The sequence below is a fragment of the Quercus robur genome, chromosome 4, assembly GCF_932294415.1.
Source record: "Quercus robur chromosome 4, dhQueRobu3.1, whole genome shotgun sequence".
Classification (NCBI taxonomy): Eukaryota; Viridiplantae; Streptophyta; class Magnoliopsida; order Fagales; family Fagaceae; genus Quercus; species Quercus robur.
This window is the reverse complement of record NC_065537.1, coordinates 13,390,761-13,410,935: the sequence shown is the minus strand read 5'-3', so window position 1 is coordinate 13,410,935 and position 20,175 is coordinate 13,390,761. Positions and strand designations below refer to the sequence as shown.

The following is a 20,175-nucleotide window of genomic DNA, read 5'->3' as shown; positions in this document are numbered from 1 at the left end:
CATAAAAATTTGTTCATGAACGAGCTTGTGAGCTATTAGGCTTGATACACAACAATTCAAGAATAGACTTATTTATAAGTTTATATGTGTTAGCTAAATATACTCATTACACATATCTTAATAATGACATGGCCAACATGAGACCACTACCTATATTACCTTAATTTTTTCCTTTCCTTTAAACTGATCAAGAACCACTTTAGATTATAGTTACATTTAAAAATAAATAAATAATTAAGTAGGCCACATATGATCCTTCCCTATCAATCAGCTAAAGTAAAGTTATGAAACATGTTAAAATTTCTCATTCATAATAGTTACAAACAGGTATTTTTCTAGTTCTTCACCATCTAACGTGAATGTAAAAATTGTATTTTGAACAATTGCTGAAACTATAGATAAGGAATAATGAATGAATAAATTTAATTATGTAAATTATTAATTTGAATAATAGCTAATCATAAGTAAGATTAGATGCATGATAAAATGAGTATACTATTTTCTTTTTCTTTTTTCTTAATTTTAGAGATTTAAGCATTTAATAATGTAATTTTTTTAGATCTCAAGCTCAAAACCTTGACCTAAACTTGAGTTTGAGCTTGATATTAAGCTTGAGTTTGGCTTGACTAATTAATCAAGCCAAGCCAAGCCAAGTCAAACTCAAGCTTTTTGGCTTTCCCATGAGTTCAAACTCAAACACTATTTTTAGGCTTGTCACAAGCTCAAACTTTTAATTTTTCCTGACGAGTCAAGCTTGTACATGCACTACTCAACAATGCTCAGCAAGCTCGGCTCGTTTACAGCCCTGCCTCCCTTTCTCCTTCGCCGCTTTCAATTCTCCAATCAAATCACCGAAGCACCTCAAAGCCAACAAAAATCTTGTGAAGTGAGTATTGAGTTGAAGAGATTCACCTTTGAGCAAACAAAGTCTTATAAAACTAACCCTCTCTCATTCAAATTCTTTAACTATAAATCCTTTCTTGTTAATGGGAATAGACTAAGATTGGGTGTAGCCGTGCAGGAAACCCAACATAGATCTGTGCAATAAAAGGCAATCTTGCACCCAAACTTAGATCTGTGCAATAAAAGGCAGTCGGTAATACCCACGAATGTTGGTTGGAGGAGGGGTAAATAAAAATGGATTAAAGATTTCTAATGAAATGGATTTAAACCTTTTCATGTTAATTACAGTTATAGATCCATTGGAAACGAAGCTTAAAAGCAAAGAAACATAGAGTTCTTTGGAGATTAGTTATTGGTGGAGATCCATGGAGATTGGCAAACAACAGAGAGGTGTTTGTGCTAGTTGATGCAGCGGGGATGACGGCCATTTGGATTAGAGGGAAGTATGGCTAATGGGGGCAACAACGGTAGTGACAGAGGCAGTGACAACCATTGGCAGAAGAGGAAGATGAAGAGAAAGCTTCGGGTGGTCACAGGAAATAAACGAAAAGTTTGGAAATGTTTTTAACAAAAGAAAAAAATAAATAAGGACTCACATGCTAAGTTGCTAACCTGGCAAATTTTCCAACGTGGCTATTACAATATATATAGACTTACACTTAGTTTGTAAAACACTTTGAAGTAAAAAGATGCTGGGTCATTGTGTTGTTGGCAATGTAGGCAATAACATTAACGGTAGTTAAAAAATGACTAATAATGCTCAATTTTGAAACTTGAGGGACTAATTGTGTTTACTTGAAATTTAAGGAACCAATTGCATCCACAGAGTAAACGTTAGGGACCAATAATGTAGTTTCACCTTATATTTTTGTCTCATCTGCAAATATAAAATAGGTATTAAGTTAATCTGTTTGAAATCTCCACTTTAGAAACTTAATACTTGCGTCCATATCAATTAAGTTGCAGATGGAGTCCTTGCTAAAGGTTTTTATTCTTTATCTTACATCAAGAAAATGTATTATATTTTTTTCTTGGTGTTTGGTGCATATGACGTGACCTTAGTATTTTAATCTCAACCATTTGTTAAGTTAGTGGATAATGTGGTAGTATTTTATTTTATTTCCAAAAAAAAAGAGAGAGAGAGATGGGATGTTAAAAATCAATAAGATGTAGGGTCTGTTTGTTTGGCATTTGTTAGCTTAAATGTGTGTTTTCAAAGAATTTTCTTTTTTGAAGATGCAAAAAAAAAAAAAAAAAAAAAAAAAGTGTTTAAAATACTTAGCACTGGTTTTTTTTTTTTTAATAAATGCTTATTTTAAATAAAAATTACCTTTCATATTTAAAAAAAAAACACACACACATACATTTTTACATCTGCTTATCCAAACAGGCTCATAAGCTAAACCCATTTTCATAAATGTGGATAAAAATCAAAGAAATTAATATTGAAATTATATATATATATATATATATATGGATATATATAACATTTTGAAATGCATCCTAGCAAGACGTGGAATAAGGCGCAAAAACCTCTCTATTTTTAAGGAAATTCAAACATTCTTTGATTGGTAAATAAAAGTATAAAACCCAAAAAGCTTGTGATAAACTTAAAGTTTACCCTATGTGTGCAATTGGCCCTTCAAGTTTCAAATAAGTGCAATTGGTCCCTCAATTTTTCAAAATAAGCAATATAAGACCTTTGGTTAATTTCCATTAGTTGTGTTACTTACGTGGTTAATGGAATAATGATCTGTCATTTTTAAATGATGTGGCATTTCTTTTTATAAACAAATTACAAAATTGAATTTACACCTAAGAAAGAAACAATACCCGTTCCAATTCGAATCTATTTCCTAACCCAGTACCCAAAAAAAACTGCATTTGCAATCTGATTTATAAACCACAAGAGAGAGAGAAGGTGAGAGTAAGATTGAATAGTTCCAAGCCTAGCTGCCAACGACACTGCTGCCCTCCACTGGAGACGATGGCCTCCTTCTCCAAACCACAGCCACTGACTCGCCTCCTCCTTCTCTAGCACAGCCACTGACCCACGTCCCTCCATCTTCTGATCCAAGACTATAAGATGTAGTTATACTTAAAGGTTTTGGGAATTTCTAATTACTCAGTTTTCATTCATAATGAATATGGTTTTGAAATTCCTAATCATTGCTTATATATGGTGCAGCTAATGAAGGATGTTCTTGACCTCCTGGTTTTCCACATTTTTATTGTGCTATGAAATACGCTCATGGCCAACATGGGAATGCTCCGATTAATAAAAGTTTAATATATATAAAGTAATAACATCGAAAGAGGGTCCAATCCGAAAATCTTATTACACACTCTGTATTGTACATTCTGTACACACTTTGTTTCTCTTCTAAATTTTTTTTCTAAACAGCTCATAATTTCAGTTTTAATTATGAAATTGTGTTTTAAAATCATTATTTTACAATTTAATTGAAATCATTTTCTTAAAAGTAGAATTTCAGTTCATGTGGTAGAATGTGTAAGGTGAGTGTGTATTACGAAGTATGTGACGTGTTGTGATATCATTACTCAGTTCTAATTTTATGTTGTAAAATTCCAATTCATGCATACTGTGGTAAAGTCAACATCATAAAGTCAACATCATACTCAGTTTCTTTTTGGGAGAAAAAGTAGGGGGATTTAATTAATGAGTAACTATTTACAATTTGATTCAATTAAAAATAATTTATATAAAAGATAAAATAGAATAATAATAGATGAACATTTCTTCTCTTTTCTTTTTTCTTTTTTTCCTTTCTTTCCTTTTGTTATGAAAAAAATTTCATAACTTTTTGATTTATTAGAGCAGTAAACTTACATTCTTTTTAGAGTATCCAAAAAACAGAATGTTAGATTTAATTTTGAAGATATTTTCCATTCCTTTTGCTAAGGAAATTTTATATATGCCAATAAAATTCTTGTGTATTCCAATTGCATTCTCATCCCTTTTCAATGACACATTTCTGAAGCCTTCTTAGTAAGTCGAATCTAGATCAACTATTGACAAAAATTTAATTGTTGTCACTTTTATTTTGCTTCATGCTAAATCACAAGAGCTACTTTCAAATAGGATGGCATATATATTGATAAATATGTTTTGTTTCCCTTTATACTTAATATTCCATCTTATATATATATTAGAGATAATTACAACATGTTGCTAAGCACCATGTAAATGGGGAGATGCCAATTCAGCTATAAAGCCCTTGGTCAGCATATAATCTTTTTTAGACGCATGTATCCATGAGGCGCATGCTCATTGCCTACTCTGTGCACCTCTGATGTGGGGAAGAAAGCAAGGAGGGGACCTCTACGGTGCTTAAAATCTTCTTCTTTTTTTTCTTCTTTTTTTCATTATTTAAAACTCATATTTCTTGTTATTTTATAAATACTATGAAGAGATAAATTTGTATTGTTTTAATCTTTTTAATCATCTCTTGATAACTTTGATCAGAGTGCAAATAATTTTCTTTCATAAATACCCTTAAGTTATTACTAATTGTTATATAATGCAGAACCTTTTTCCAAATATGTATACATCCATATTTAATATTTTAATAACAACTAATTGGAGGGAGTTGGCTTAGGGGTTACAACTAAGAAAAGTTTAATTAGTTACTTCTCTTAAAACTTTTATGAAAGAAAATGATATCATTCATTTTTTAAGTCATTGATACGCTAGACTCCTTCAACTTTGAAGACATGTGACACCATCGGAAGTCTTTTTTTTTTTTTTTAGGTAAATACCATAAGAAAACTTAAATCCTATTTGCGTTTTAACAAGTCTTTGATCATTCTTTGGAACTTCGGAAGACTTTGAAAATTCAAGTCATGGAATTTTTTCTCTTTGATCACTATAGTCTTGGAATTTTGGACTATATTAGAATTGTTTAATGCACCTTGCAAAGTTATAGACAAAACGTGTGGCAACTAATTAAACATGTAGCAATCATGTTATCCGAATAAGTTTTATGTCATCCTTTCTTTTTGCTCAAATTAATTAATAAAAATGATTTTATGATTAGATATACTCATTTTTCCTTGTAATAATCAAGCAAATTCATTTTTACATAATACATTTAATTACAAACAGTACTTAGAAGCTGAAGCTTTGGGAGGAAGACACGCAAGATCAAAATGATGTTGTCCAGCTTTAGTTAACAAAATTATCAAAACGACGTTACTCAACTTAAATGAATCCTCATTGAACCAAAACATTACCGTTTACATTATCTATACGGTACCGTTTTGTAGCTGAGCTAGAATATGACCGTTAGAAACATAGCCGTTAGAATCTCTTTTTTCTGATCTCCTTTTTCTATTCTTCTATCAATTACACTACTCTGTGTTCAGGGGTCATCCTAATCCTCTTCCAACCTTTAAATAAGACTAATATATATATATATATATATATATATATATTCAAACTTAATTTTTTTTATTTAAAATATTTAAAACTCTCTTAATATAGACAAGAAGAAAAAATCTTATATGTACTACGTAGCCTTATAGTTATTCTTTTTTTTCTTTTTTCTTTTTTCTTTTTTTATTTTTATTTTTATTTTTATAGATATTGAAATGAAATACTAATGCAACTTCTCAAATAAATGTGTCAAATTTTATATATTGTTGTTTAGCTTCAGTTTCTTGTTCGTTGCTTTTGACTCAATCTTTCATGAATGTGTATATTGGAGAAAAAAAAAAGCACTACTCTTTCTATATCCCCCAAATTCATTCAACCATGAAAGCTCATGCTGGTTAATAGAAAAAGATCCCAAAGACTTAGTGAAATGAAAGTAGGTTAAATGAAACATATCTGTCATCAATTTGTATGCCAGAAAACAAGATACAACTATTCTTACTATAAGGCATAATGAAAGATATATGTCATCAATTTGTAGTATAGGTTAGATTTCTAGTTAATGCTTCACAAGTTTTTGGTCATTGTTTGGAACTTGCCTTTGGAAAGTTGTAGTCATGGAAATTTGGACTATATAAGAATTGTTTGATACTGATTGCATAGTTGCGGAGATAATGTGTAGATATTATGTTATCTGGGTCCCTCTATTATTCATGCTAGATTGAACGTGTAGCTATCAAGTTTTTGGGTCAATTTTACTTTTATGTCATTTGTTTCTCTTTCCTCAAATATTTTATTATTAAAAAAAATTGGTATGCTTACAATGATAGAGAGTTCAACAAAAATTATCTATTCATAATGATATTATTTAAGATTAAATTTACAATTAAATTCTCTCTCTCTCTCTCTCTCTCTCTCTAAATATAAATAAATATATATATATATATATAAATATATATATTTATTTGGTTAAGTCATCCTATAATTTTTAACATATCTTTCGTTCAACAAGCATCAATCGTTTTCACCAAGTTTTGTCATTGTTCAAAACTTCCGAAGACTTGGAAAGTTGTAGCCTTAGAATTTTGGACTATATAAAACTTTTATGATGCAAATGGCAGAATTGCAAACTAAACGTGTGGTCATTGAACATGTAACAATAATGTTATCTAGGTCCCTTTGTTAAACCAAGCTAGAATGAATATGTAGAAATCAAGTAGTCTAGGTCCATTTTATGTCATCCTCAAAAAAAAAAAAAAAAGCGGTTTGTTTTGTGTCATCTATTTATTTTTCCACAAAATAAATTAGAAAAGAGAGAGACTAATTTATAGGTGCAGATCTACGTGCAATGATCATTTGCAACAATCAAGAAAAATCAATAAAAGTTTTTTTTATACATATTTATTCAACTTTAAACTATAAAATACATCACTTTAATATATTTTCAAATTAGACATTTAAATTTCATTTCCCTCCATTTTATTCTTTCAACTGTAATCTGGTATTAACTTGGTCATTTTGTCAATTTTGTCCAATCTCACTATAAGTTTTAGGTTTTTCACTTTATCAAACAATGTTGTTTTAGTGAATTCTATGAGGTGGATAAATTCACTGAGTTAAGAAGAATGCAAAATTTGAGTGTAATTTGTAATTTAGCCTAATACTTTCTTAGAAGAGCGGAAAGTATCACTAATCTTTGCACTAATAAAGGTGTTGCTGGATGTAATAAATCCTAAAACCATTTGGGTTGGTGTCTATGAATGATTTCTATAAATACAGACATAAAGTGGTTTGTGTATGCAGTGAAAGGGTGAGGAAAATACAGAAAAAATGAAAGTGAATTTTGTGGGTATGAGTTGGTAACCTAAGCTTTAGAGGTTTCTAGCCTACAGCCAATGATAATCCACAGCACTTTTAATTCGAATACTAAGTTGAGACTTGAGAGATGCGTTTTCATTATTTTTAGTGCTCAAAAGTTGTGCAATTGGTAGTATAATCTCATTCTTATCTCCCTCAAAAATTAATAAAAAAAAGAAAGAGAAAATCATATCCAAAACACAAAAATTTGGAGCTTCGGTGCTGTTCAATTAGTAGTTAGAGTGTATGAATCAACACTTTGGTTCAACTAGTGGAGTGCTAATCTGCCCAATAGGTCCCACTTTTTGGATTTTTCAATTGAAAAATGCTAAAGTTACAAACTATTTATATTATTTTTTACAAACTACTAATATGATAAGTGATTAAATAAAAACAATTATGTTAATGTTAGGTGCTAATAAGAATTAGCCACATCAATAATTTGTAAAAATGTTGTAAAATAGTTTTTATGTGTAACATTACTCTTTTCAATTTAATTCTAATTTTTACTGTTGTTTTAAAAATAATTTAGAATTTCTAGTATAATTGGATTTTCTTTTTCATATTGCTCTTCCATCATTCAAACTTCAATTAATTAATTAAATAAATGTAGCATTTAATAAGATAAATAAAGTTATTTTGAAATTAACTAAAAGGATAATATTATACACATTGATAGCTGCCTTATTTTCTAATTTTTTTCTAAAAAATTAATAATAAAAAAGAAGAAGAAGAAAAGAAAGAAAGCTACCATTCAATGCGCTTGCAAATGGTTCCCTAATAGACTAATCGGAGATTTACATGATTAACTCACAGTGGCTTATAGGCGTTTCATAGCAGTGATGGTGATTATGTACACTGATGTTTTGGCTTTGGAGTTCAAATAGTAAAATTAGTAATTCTAACCAATATAATTATGTTTTTGTTTTTTTTTAAAGCCAGTAATCTTACAACTCAACTGACACATTTGGTTGTTATCAATAAAAATATTTTGGGTTCAAAGCTTCCCCTAACTGTAAATCATTATAAAAATGTATACCAAATAAATAATTCATTGGATATCCATTGGTTTGTTAATCATACTTTTAGAAAAATTAATTTTGTGACCTATAATATTGTTAAATTGGCTCTAATGTGTTATCTTGAGGGAAAGATCCACATCTTTTCATTTTTGTCTTATAACTAAAGAGTATGATTTTTTTTAATTTTTTTTTGGTGATAATTTGGTAGTTAAAATGGGAAATAAGGAATTTGAACCATTTATAATTCTGTAAAAACACCACAAGATAGTACCAATTATGCTACAAGACTTTTGTCTCAACAGTGGGATTCAATTCCCGTCTTTGTACTTATGATTTTGTCGTTGAATTAGAGATCTGAAATTTGAACTTGCTTATACTAAAAATTGATTGATGTCTTAGCCTAATGATAAGAGCAATTATCATTAAGTGGACATCATAAATTGAAATTTTATTCATCTAAAAAGAAATAGATATCAATTACATATGGAAAATAATTAATTTGATGTCAGTTAAATAATTTTAAGGTATTACATAGAAGGGAAAAAAACTTCTGACTCACTCAACTCACCGGGATTGGCCTAGTTAATCCAGTCGATTTAGTTTCCCAATTCTACTTCTATGTTCACTATCTATGTTATTCCATTTCCCTCTCATTCCTGCCTCCAAATGGACAAAACCGATAGAATTAATGGCAAGTTCACAGATGAAGAAGAATAAGTTGAAGAAATATAAGCAGAAGACGCAAGAAGAATCAGCTAAAACCCAACTGTAGCTGTTTCAGTACTCTCAGAAACATTCCTTTGCAACTGCAGTCCCCATATGTAGATGAATGAATCCATATGGGACACATTGGGATAGAACTTTTTTCTTCTTCTTCCGGTACATAGAGATTAAAATAGAGGAAGATTAATAGGATAAAATAATCTGGAAGAAGGTGCATGCGCCTCTATGCATGAAAGAAAACGTTAGAAGAATTGTATTTTAGTAATTGGATCAGTTGGTCTGATTTTTCCACGCCATTCAACAGAAAATTATATACTGTTTTATCAAGGCAACTAAATTTTAATATTCATTATCATTTGAAAGTAATTTACTTTGAAAAATAAGGATTGTGCAGATAGAGAAATCTAAAACAAATTTGTGGTTTATATATGCCTTTCGTTCTGTGATGTATTTTAATTTCTTCAGTATTATGCCTAACCTGGTGTATCTTCTTAGTCTTTTTAAACAATTTTGACTGCTTGGTGAGCAAGTGAACTGGAGATTTGGTTTGTTTGCTTGTATATGGTTTTATCTTCTCAACTCTTTTTGAAAATCTTGATAGAATCTAATGGGTTTCATTATGCTCTGTTACTAGTTTGATATCTGTGGTACAGTGACTCAGGAGTTTGATGCAGGACTTGAATGTTCTTGGCATAATGAATCTGTCTGAAAGGCTTCTCAGGATCCATCCAGACAGATCCATTAGGTACGGAACATTTCAAAAAGTTTTCTCCCCTAAACTTGTTTGTCTTTCGTTAAGCTCTTCTATCATCTTTCCCTTCTATACCTCAAAGCATACTGTTTCATCCAATAAAACTTAATAATTTATTTTCTTATACGTGCAGCCTGTTGATTATGAGGGGGTGAGTGAAGATGGAAGTTTCTGCGGAAAATAATTTCCAGAAATACAAAGAAAAAATAACAAGGTCAGCTTTCTGGTGCTCTTCTCCGCCCCCACCACCCCCCCAACAAAAACAAAAAATCTAATGCTATATGCTCTCTCAAGTTTTTATTACTGTGTTACTGTGTTATATATGATGACCATGCTTCACATTTTCTTCACAAATTATGTCTGTCTGAATTTTTTTGAAAGTCCATTTCAAGATTACAACTAAGATAAGCAAGCTCATATAGAATTTAGATCTCCCTTTGCTGAATTCATTTTAATCAACTATTATATATAGGCAAAATAACATATTTTTACAAATGGCAACACCACATTCCTTTCACCCTTTGAACTCAACACATCATGTCATGATATGGTCATATGGTTTTTGATAGAGTTGCATATCTCACCTGTAGTCAGCAAGGGAGAGATAAGATAACACCTCAGATCCAATTGTTCCCTTTCTCTTCTTCTTTGTTAGTCTACCTGTGAAGAAGTCTGATGCTGGCTCTATCACCATCCCAATCTAATTGTCAAAAGACCAAAAGGTGTATGAATTAGCCAAGCCTAAATAACAAAATGTATACCACCCAAAGGAGAATAAACAAGAGTCCCACTTACAGCTCCAAGATATCACATACTATACTATCTTTCTAGAAATTACAAATAGACTTACCTGGAAATACATGGGCAAAGTTTTGGATTTTGAATCCCCCTTCTTGTAGTGCCTTTACAGATCAATGGTAGTTCTCAACTGTAATCATGAACACGGGAAGAAATTCAGAAATCAAGATGGAACTTTCTTTTAAAAGAATTTAGAATATAATTAAGTTACAGACTATAAACTCCTAGCAAGCAAATGAACCATCAAAGTCAATAAAAAGTGTCCTATTAACTTGATAAAGCCATAAACCACTACATGCATATCCAAGCTTCACAACAACTTATCCCCCCCAACCCTCAAAATCCAAATCCAAAAAAAAAAAAAAAAAAAGCTTCACAATAAGTTATTATATATGATTATTTAATTGTAATTATTCAGTACACCAGGAGCCATGTTTCTTCTCCTCACATAACAATAAGTCTCACTAATTAAATTCATGGTAGGTCTTGTCATTCATGTGAAAGGAGAGAGCATTGCTCAAGGAGTATTGTATAACTTCCAATTATTTAGATAGATATAAAATGACTTAAAATCTAAATGAGCTCCAGCATAATTCAAAAGTAAATGGGAGATCGTTTGAGTCAAACTTATTCAACTCCAAAGAAATCCTAAGATGAATTAAGTCTAATCTTATATCTAGAACATGTTATCATAAGATAACGCTCACTTTGGTCAAAGTAAGAGCACATCATAATTTAGAAGCATGTCTTAAATTATGATATGTTCGATCGATTCTTGAGGTGAATTTCATGTAAGAAAATAGAATCATGTGCATTCAAGTCAATAAAATGCAAACAAAACTTTTTGAGTGAAGTTGAGTTTCTGAAATCATCCTTTTGAAATTGAAACTATAAACATCCTAGATAGAGCAACAAATCAAAAATTCCAAGATACTACCATCATAATTACTTCAAGTTCAGCCCAAGTTTTACACTTGACCATGCTGATGCCAGTTTACAAGAAACATAGTTGGCAGTATATGATTAAAAGATATCACTTATATCCCTGGAAAATCATCTTTTTAGAGTGTAGGGTAAACCCCTCTCACCAAGAATGTTGCTTAAAAGTTATAGAAAGGCATGAATCAGCAACCCAGTCAATGTAATTGGTAGAAAAACAACTACTAGTGCCATACTGTCATATATCAATTACAACTCGTGGAAAATCAACCAGCTTTCAGTTTCAGTTTGTTATTTTACCCATTTAGAGTCAAATTATACGCAAACATTATTTTTTGGTAAGTAAAAACTTTTTACATTCCATACACGGGAAATAATTTTCAAATGCTCAACATGGATCCAACCAAAGGCTAATGACTACACATACATTATTGAACATATCAAATGCATTAATAGGAAATACCCCTTCTACTTCATTTCTAATTTTCTAGATTGTGAATTATCTAAATCCGAACAATCTCTTAAGTAGAAGCGTAAGATCTAATTAAACTTTTAAGCTATAATTTTAACTACAAAGAGACAGGCATTTAAATATTTCCCTAGTTCCATTGCTGCATGACCGTGACCCAAGTTGCATAATGGCATATTCCCTAACCACATAAGTTTGAAAATTGAAATAATAAGAAAATTCACAAAAATGAAACAAATTTGAAGCAATTTAAAATGTTACATAGAGAATAATTTGAGTATAATTGAAAAGCAGTGCCACATAAACAAATTACATAGACAAAAATAGAGTTCACCACACCTTCAGTAAATGCAGATCTTTCTCAATCTCTGGGGTGATGGTCTATGCAGACAAGTCAAACCTATGTACATTTTACCAGCAAAAAAAAAAAATGTAATTATTGATAGCAGGAAAAAAAAATTATAAAAATTATAAATGAACAAACTTGTTAGTTGAGACCCCCAAAAAAAAAAAAACTAAATTCCTCCAGCCATTTACACCTAAGACTATTTGAGGAGAGATTTAGTGATTAAGTTGAAACTGAAATATGCTAAATACACCCTAGCACAATATTTAGAACCCTTAACACAAAGTTTTATGGCTAAGCTGATTTTAACACTAAACTAAACAATATAGTCCAAGTGTGAGTTACTTAGCAAATTTCTAGCTATTAGCTAACACTTAACTAATAGTTCATAAGCACTACCCAACACTTCATAAATTAGAGATCTGAAATTTGAATTAGAGATCTGAAATTTGAACTTGCTTATACTAAAAATTGATTGATGTCTTAGCCTAATGATAAGAGCAATTATCATTAAGTGGACATCATAAATTGAAATTTTATTCATCTAAAAAGAAATAGATATCAATTACATATGGAAAATAATTAATTTGATGTCAGTTAAATAATTTTAAGGTATTACATAGAAGGGAAAAAAACTTCTGACTCACTTAACTCACCGGGATTGGCCTAGTTAATCCAATCGATTTAGTTTCCCAATTCTACTTCTATGTTCACTATCTATGTTATTCCATTTCCCTCTCATTCCTGCCTCCAAATGGACAAAACCGATAGAATTAATGGCAAGTTCACAGATGAAGAAGAATAAGTTGAAGAAATATAAGCAGAAGATGCAAGAAGAATCAGCTAAAACCCAACTGCAGCTGTTTCAGTACTCTAAGAAACATTCCTTTGCAACTGCAATCCCTATATGTAGATGAATGAATCCATATGGGACACATTGGGATAGAACTTTTTTCTTCTTCTTCCGGTACATAGAGATTAAAATAAAGGAAGATTAATAGGATAAAATAATCTGGAAGAAGGTGCATGCGCCTCTATGCATGAAAGAAAACGTTAGAAGAATTGTATTTTAGTAATTGGATCAGTTGGTCTGATTTTTCCATGCCATTCAACAAAAAATTATATACTGTTTTATCAAGGCAACTAAATTTTAATATTCATTATCATTTGAAAGTAATTTACTTTGAAAAATAAGGATTGTGCAGATAGAGAAATCTAATACAAATTTGTGGTTTATATATGCCTTTCGTTCTGTGATGTATTTTAATTTCTTCAGTATTATGCCTAACCTGGTGTATCTTCTTAGTCTTTTTAAACGATTTTGACTGCTTGGTGAGCAAGTGAACTGGAGATTTGGTTTGTTTGCTTGTATATGGTTTTATCTTCTCAACTCTTTTTGAAAATCTTGATAGAATCTAATGGGTTTCATTATGCTCTGTTACTAGTTTGATATCTGTGGTACAGTGACTCAGGAGTTTGATGCAGGACTTGAATGTTCTTGGCATAATGAATCTGTCTAAAAGGCGTCTCAGGATCCATCCAGACAGATCCATTAGGTACGGAACATTTCAAAAAGTTTTCTCCCCTAAACATTTTTGTCTTTCGTTAAGCTCTACTATCATCTTTCCCTTCTATACCTCAAAGCATACTGTTTCATCCAATAAAACTTAATAATTTATTTTCTAATACGTGCAGCCTGTTGATTATGAGGGGGTGAGTGAAGATGGAAGTTTCTGCGGAAAATAATTTCCAGAAATACAAAGAAAAAATAACAAGGTCAGCTTTATGGTGCTCCTCTCCGCCCCCACCTCCCCCCCCACCCCCCCACCCCCACCCCAAAAAAAAAAAACAAAAAATCTAATGCTATATGCTCTCTCAAGTTTTTATTACTGTGTTACTGTGTTATATATGATGACCATGCTTCACATTTTCTTCACAAATTATGTCTGTCTGAATTTTTTTTTAAAAGTCCATTTGAAGATTACAACTAAGATAAGCAAGCTCATATAGAATTTAGATCTCCCTTTGCTGAATTCATTTTAATCAACTATTATATATAGGCAAAATAACATATTTTTACAAATGGCAACACCACATTCCTTTCACCCTTTGAACTCAACACATCATGTCATGATATGGTCATATGGTTTTTGATAGAGTTGCATATCTCACCTGTAGTCAGCGAGGGAGAGATCAGATAACACCCCAGATCCAATTGTTCCCTTTCTCTTCTTCTTTGTCAGTCTACCTGTGACGAAGTCTGATGCTGACTCTATCACCATCCCGATCTGATTGTCAAAAGACCAAAAGGTGTATGAATTAGACAAGCCTAAATAACAAAATGTATACCACCCAAAGGAGAATAATCAGGAGTCCCACTTACAGCTCCAAGATATCACATACTATACTATTATTCTAGAAATTACAAATAGACTTACCTGGAAATACATGGGCAGGCAAAGTTTTGGATTTTGAATCCCCCTTCTTGTAGTGCCTTTACAGATCAATGGCAGTTCTCAACTGTAATCATGAACACAGGAAGAAATTCAGAAATCAAGATGGAACTTTCTTTTAAAAGAATTTAGAATATAATTAAGTTACAAAATATAAACTCCTAGCAAGCAAATGAACCATCAAAGTCAATAAAAAGTGTCCAATTAACTTGATAAAGCCATAAACCACTACATGCATATCCAAGCTTCACAACAACTTATCCCCCCCAACCCTCAAAATCCAAATCCAAAAAAAAAAAAAAAAAAAAAAAGAAGCTTCACAATAACTTATTATATATGATTAATTAATTGTAATTATTCAATACACCAAGAGCCACGTTTCTTCCCCTCACATAACAATAAGTCTCACTAATTAAATTCATGATAAGTCTTGTCATTCATGTGAGAGGAGAGAGCATTGCTCAAGGAGTATTGTATAGCTTCCAATTATTTAGATAGATATAAAATGACTTAAAATCTAAATGAGCTCCAGCATAATTCAAAAGTAAATGGGAGATTGTTTGAGTCAAACTTATTCAACTCCAAAGAAATCCTAAGATGAATTAAGTCTAATCTTATATCTGGAACATGTTATCATAAGATAACGCTCACTTTGGTCAAAGTAAGAGCACATCATAATTTAGAAGCATGTCTTAAATTATGATATGTTCAATTGATTCTTGATGTGAATTTCATGTAAGAAAATAGAATCATGTGCATTCAAGTCAATAAAATGCAAACAAAACTTTTTGAGTGAAGTTGAGTTTCTGAATCATCCTTTTGAAATTGAAACTATAAACATCCTAGATAGAGCAACAAATCAAAAATTCCAAGATACTACCATCATAATTACTTCAAGTTCAGCCCAAGTTTTACACTTGACCATGCCGATGCCAGTTTACAAGAAACGTAGTTGGCAGTATATGATTAAAAGATATCACTTATATCCCTAGAAAATCATCTTTTTAGAGTGTAGGGTAAACCCCTCTCACCAAGAATGTTGCTTAAAAGTTATAGAAAGGCATGAATCAGTAACCCAGTCAATGTAATTGGTAGAAAAACAACTACTAGTGCCATACTGTCGTATATCAATTCCAATTCGTGGAAAATCAACCAGCTTTCAGTTTCAGTTTGTTATTTTACCCATTTAGAGTCAAATTATACACAAACATTATTTTTTGGTAAGTAAAAACTTTTTACATTCCAGACATGGGAAATAATTTTCAAATGCTCAACATGGATCCAACCAAAGGCTAATGACTACACATACATTATTGAACATATCAAATGCATTAATAGGAAATACCCCTTCTACTTCATTTCCAATTTTTTAGATTGTGAATTATCTAAATCCGAACAATCTCTTAAGTAGAAGCGTAAGATCCAATTAAACTTTTAAGCTATAATTTTAACTACAAAGAGACAGGCATTTAAATATTTCCCTAGTTCCATTGCTGCATGACCGTGACCCAAGTTGCATAATGGCATATTCCCTAACCACATAAGTTTGAAAATTGAAATAATAAGAAAATTCACAAAAATGAAACAAATTTGAAGCAATTTAAAATGTTACATAGAGAATAATTTGAGTATAATTGAAGAGCAGTGCCACATAAACAAATTACATAGACAAAAATAGAGTTCATCACACCTTCAGTAAATGCAGATCTTTCTCAATCTTTGGGGTGATGGTCTATGCAGGCAAGTCAAACCTATGTACATTTTACCAGCAAAAAAAAAAAATGTAATTATTGATAGCAGGAAAAAAAATTATAAATGAACAAACTTGTTAGTTGAGACCCAAAAAAAAAAAAAAACTAAATTCCTCCAGCCATTTACTGCTAAGACTATTTGAGGAGAGATTTAGTGATTAAGTTGAAACTGAAATATGCTAAATACACCCTAGCACAATATTTAGAACCCTTAACACAAAGTTTTATGGCTAGGTTGATTTTAACACTAAAGTAAACAATATAGTCCAAGTGTGAGTTACTTAGCAAATTTCTAGCTATTAGCTAACACTTAACTAATAGTTCATAAGCACTACCCAACACTTCATAAGCTCAAGAATGTGAAGCACAAAATTTATGCATTATAAATAAATTGAAATTAATTAAAACTCACCAATATTCTACTTTTTTATACCGGAAAACCTATCTACATCAGCCACTACAGTTGGCTTTGATGCTCCAACAACCATTATATAGCCCCAGACATCATTCCAAACTCATAAGTTAGAGCAAATGGCTAATTATTTACAAAGGGGCAGAACAATCTCATCAAGTCAAAACAATAAATTAAAAAATAAAAATTAAAGAAATAAAAGGCCTACCTATTATTATTGATCACTCATCTAGCCTGGAAGAAGAATAGCATCAAATCTGTCTGCTCCAGACATCCCCAAAATTGGATGGAGTGGAAGTCCCTACAAATAATTCAAACATAACTTAGTGCTATTTGTTCTAAAAAACATTTAAGCATAAATCAACTTCAAATTCTAATGGATGAGGATGAAGCTTATGACCAACAGCCTCATTCTCCCTTTCTCTTTTTTTTCTTTATTTTCCTGGTAAATACTGCTCTTTGAAGAAGTCAACAATAAGCAAAATTAGACAAAGCAAGCAAGGAAAAAAAAAAAAACCTAAACATGAGTAGGCAGTGCAAAGAAAGCAAGAAAGAAAATTAAACATATAAACAATACACGCACACAAAATTTGTTGTATATCAAAGTAAATGACATATTAGTCAGTTCATGGAGTCATACAAGTAGTTAAGTTGTCTACAATCACAGAATAATTTAAATATGTCATATGTAAAGGAAGAATCATGCTCTATAGACTAATTTTGGCTTAGAGGAGAGTAAAGTAGTTTTGGCTTAGTCTACTTCTTCTTCTGTTCTGTTTAGAATTGGTTTTCTTTTGAGTATTTGGGTCAATCTCCATATTTATAACCAAATTATGCATTGCCATAAAATTTTGATTTTAAACAGCCATAGTATAACTATTCAGATTTATGATCATATATCAAATTTAAAAGGAATTTCAACAAACATATATCATGCAACACCAAAAGAACATGAAATTTTAGATTTCAATAAATATTATCAGAAAATTTTCCGTTATAACCAAATTAACAATTTCCATTAAAAAATTAACTTTTTACAACCAAAGTATAGCTACTCAGATTTATCACAACATAAGGGGGGAAAAAGGTTGAGTGAAAAGATCTCACATCAAATTTAATAGGAATTTCATCAAGCATATGTCATGCAACACCAAAAGAACACCTATAGAATAAGTTAATTCAAAGCAACCCAAAAAGATGATGATTCAGAAAAAAGCACTTACCATTTCATCCCATCTAGCAATTAAGTTCCCAACAGATAGACCCATGAGTACAGAATATTGGCCAACAGCTTTGATGACCTTGAAACTGAAATTCTGCATTTTGATTGAACAATTTGGAAAAAAAAAAACTAGGTACCCATGTGGCGCGGCTTTTTCCTTCCGGCGACACTTGATCTCCACCGGCCTTCTCCCTCTCTCTCTGCGCTGCGTTCTTTCTCCCTCTCTCTCTCTCTCTTCTATTTTCTCTGATGTGATAAATGTGAAACTGCGAAGTAAATGGAATAACGTGTCCCAATTTTTTCTTTTTTTTTTTGGTAAAAAGAATGGTTAAAGTTGAGTAATCAATTGGGTGTGAAAATGTGTGGTCGTTAAAATTAGTAGGTTGAAATAAAATTGAATTTTTTTTTTTTTTTGAGAATCAAATAAAATTGAGTTAATCCCTTGGTTTTTTTTTTTTTTTTTGGTATGTAATCATGTGATATGGTATTTAATATTAGATAGGTTTCTTTTTCTTTTTTTTGAGAAAAATAGAAAGAGATAAATAATTAATTAATCATAAGTTATTTAATTATTAAATAACAATAATAATAATAATAATAATAATAATAATCTAAAAAAATAAGTTGTGAAAATTTTAATGCATAAATTCAATCCAAATTACATAGATTTGATCAATTTCAAGACTAATATGGATTTGATAAATTAAAAATAATGCAAGCATGAAAAATATGATCATTAAAAAAAAAAAAAAAAAAAAAAGACATTGGAAAGTATGATTGTTGAAAAATTTTAAAATGTTACCATTGGGGGATTTAAAAATATAGTCATTGGGAATTAGAAAAATATAATAGTTGGGAATGCATAAAGAAATATTAAAAAAGAATAAATGAAAATTAAAGAAAGAATAAAAAATAATATTTAAATGGGATAGAGAAATGATAGAGAGTTTGTTGGAATGTGTATTTGAAAAAGTAAGTAAGTAAAAGGTAAATGCAACTATTCACTCTCCAAACAATACAAAAATTTAGAGAAACTGCTAGAGATACTCTTATATTGTTTGGTTCAGTGGAAGGGAAGGGAAGAGAAAAGAAAACATAAGAAAAAGAAAAAAGAGTGGGGGAAAGAAAGTATTTTCTCTGGTGTGTTTGGATATGAAGAGAATCAGAGAGGAAAAATGTGAGGTATAAATGTCATTTCACAAAAATAGACAAGACCTTTTGAGGGTATCAGGGTAAATTTAAGGGAAAAAAAATCATGGATTCTACAAAAGCCTTCTTCCCTCCCATCCTTCCTTCTTTTTCTTTTCTCTTTTTTTGAAGTATTTTTGTTTTCTTTTCTAACCAAACAAAGCCTCAATCCACAAAATGAAAAGGCACGTGTTTTCGGTGTTTTTAAAAGTTATCACAAGATAAATTTGTATAGTTACATGAATTAGTAAACGAAAAGCCTGACATTTTGCTTTTATATTATTATATATGAGTAATGTTAAATTCATAATATTTTCAGAACAAATTATATGTGGCAAGTTGTTATTAGTGGGGTAGAAAAGTAATTTCAGTGATAGGTTCAAATTAGAACAAATAACAACTAACAACCTATGATTTTTTATGAAAATATTGTGGACGTAGCACCTCTCTTATTATATAGATTTAGATTTAGATATAGATTACTGTAATTTGGGGTTAGTGGAAGGGCATTCACTTTAACAAGAAAAATAAAACATTCCCAAGAGACAACAATATTTAATGTGGTTGGTCGATTTCATGCATATGTCCACAAGGAACACCAACCAAATTATCCACTATGAATGATATGGAATGTATCATAATAAAAGAGAGATTTTTTTTTTTTAACAACCTTATAGTTTAAGAGTATATAACATTAGTTACAATTCTTCTTTCTTATAATAACTAAATCTTACATTAATTACTTTCTCAAAAAAAAATTTATATTAATTACATTTTTTTTTTCATAAATTAAATAATTTTCAAATAGCACACATATTATTCAACAACAAAATCTCTAGTATCAATTATTGTGATACCTACATTCACAAGCAACGCTAATTAAAATATTCACTATCAATGATATGAATTAGAATGACATAACTCTCAAAAAAAAAAATTAGAATGACA

The 20,175-nt window shown here is 30.6% G+C and overlaps 1 long non-coding RNA gene and 1 pseudogene across 1 annotated transcript; both read right to left on the bottom strand.

Annotated features, from left to right (window-relative positions):
* Positions 1–8,530: 8,530 nt before the first annotated feature.
* LOC126721413 (rRNA-processing protein fcf2-like) lies at positions 8,531–12,612 on the bottom strand (annotated as a pseudogene).
* A 347-nt stretch (positions 12,613–12,959) lies between these two features.
* Positions 12,960–18,323, bottom strand: LOC126720621 (uncharacterized). Its single transcript, XR_007653546.1, has 6 exons — positions 18,041–18,323; positions 17,026–17,118; positions 16,345–16,405; positions 14,640–14,721; positions 14,374–14,489; positions 12,960–13,162 (listed from the first exon to the last, which is right to left on the bottom strand). It is a non-coding gene; the product is annotated as an uncharacterized LOC126720621 (long non-coding RNA).
* Between the last annotated feature and the right edge of the window lie 1,852 nt (positions 18,324–20,175).